We start from the raw sequence: 1250 nt of genomic DNA on the forward strand, positions 1-1250 counted from the left end.
GGTTACACTGACACTTTATTTCTTCTAAATTGGGACAAGGCTTGGGACAATCAAAAAAGGAGATCAATTTCTTTTACATTCTATCTCTCAAATTTGGTTGTGACATGTAGAAAAATAGATATGACTGTCTCATCGGAAAGTTCATGTAATCTATCTACATATAAGTAACCTGCTCAAGTTATGACAATTATACAATGCTATTAATTTCAATAGAATACTTCTAAAGACTAATGTTTCTTATATCTCTCTGAACCTATACATGATGCTACAGAATAGCTAATGTATATGTGTACCATTAAATGATCTGTAGCTGATGATTTTGTAATCTGCTCTGTATTAGTCAGCCCAAGAAGTTAATTTCAGTGTTCCTAGGTATGACAATGTATACAATCTATTAAAGGTTTTCTCAATATGTGATATTACTCTTAAAGCTCGCTGAACATATTTTGGAACCTACTTTGCCTTCTTGTATTTTCATTATATTTTAAAGTTTTGTCATTGCTTCGTAAAGATACATTTTTGTTCTTTGTAGTATGAAAAAGAAGTTAAAAACAATTATTAAATGTGATGCCATTTTTGTACAGTAATATTTTCAAAATCCCGCTGAAATAAAACATTTGCACAACTGTTCTAACTAAAGATTATTTTGCTTCCTGTAAAAAAACATTGTTTTTTTTTAGATCCAAAGGCAGAGGTAAAAAAATGCCCATTGGGATGCACAATGGACAGTAATTTTGAATCCACATAATAAACAATAATAACAAGTCTAAACAACAAAATTTTAATATGAAAGGTCAAAAACATAAAACAAAAACATCTGAATAAAGATAAACAATTGAAATCTTGAATTGAAAAGGGAGCAAAATTCATGAGACATTATTAACCCTATAAAGTAGACAGCTTGTTGAAAGGGACTTCATATAACTATGCTCTGTAAAAATAACTTTGCACTCAACGGTTTGTTAAAAGAGGAGCAAAATTTCAGGGTGCCCCCCATTGTGCGCAAGAGTAGAGACATTGTTTCTCGTGTAACTATTTGGGCTCGAAGAGAATTTGGGGACTACCTGCTTTTTGGAGGGGAAAGGGTCGATAGGTCACTGGGAAGAGTGGAGAGTCCGTAGACGAGGCCTGAGGGTATGGGGATACTGACCGGTGAGGAGAATTGGGTTGGTACGGGGGGAGAGGCATAGAGGGCGGCGGAGGGTAGGGTGACGTACTTCAACCACTGAGGAGAACTTGGGTTGACGGGT

The sequence above is a fragment of the Penaeus monodon genome, chromosome 23 (genome assembly GCF_015228065.2).
Source record: "Penaeus monodon isolate SGIC_2016 chromosome 23, NSTDA_Pmon_1, whole genome shotgun sequence".
Lineage (NCBI taxonomy): Eukaryota > Metazoa > Arthropoda > Malacostraca > Decapoda > Penaeidae > Penaeus > Penaeus monodon.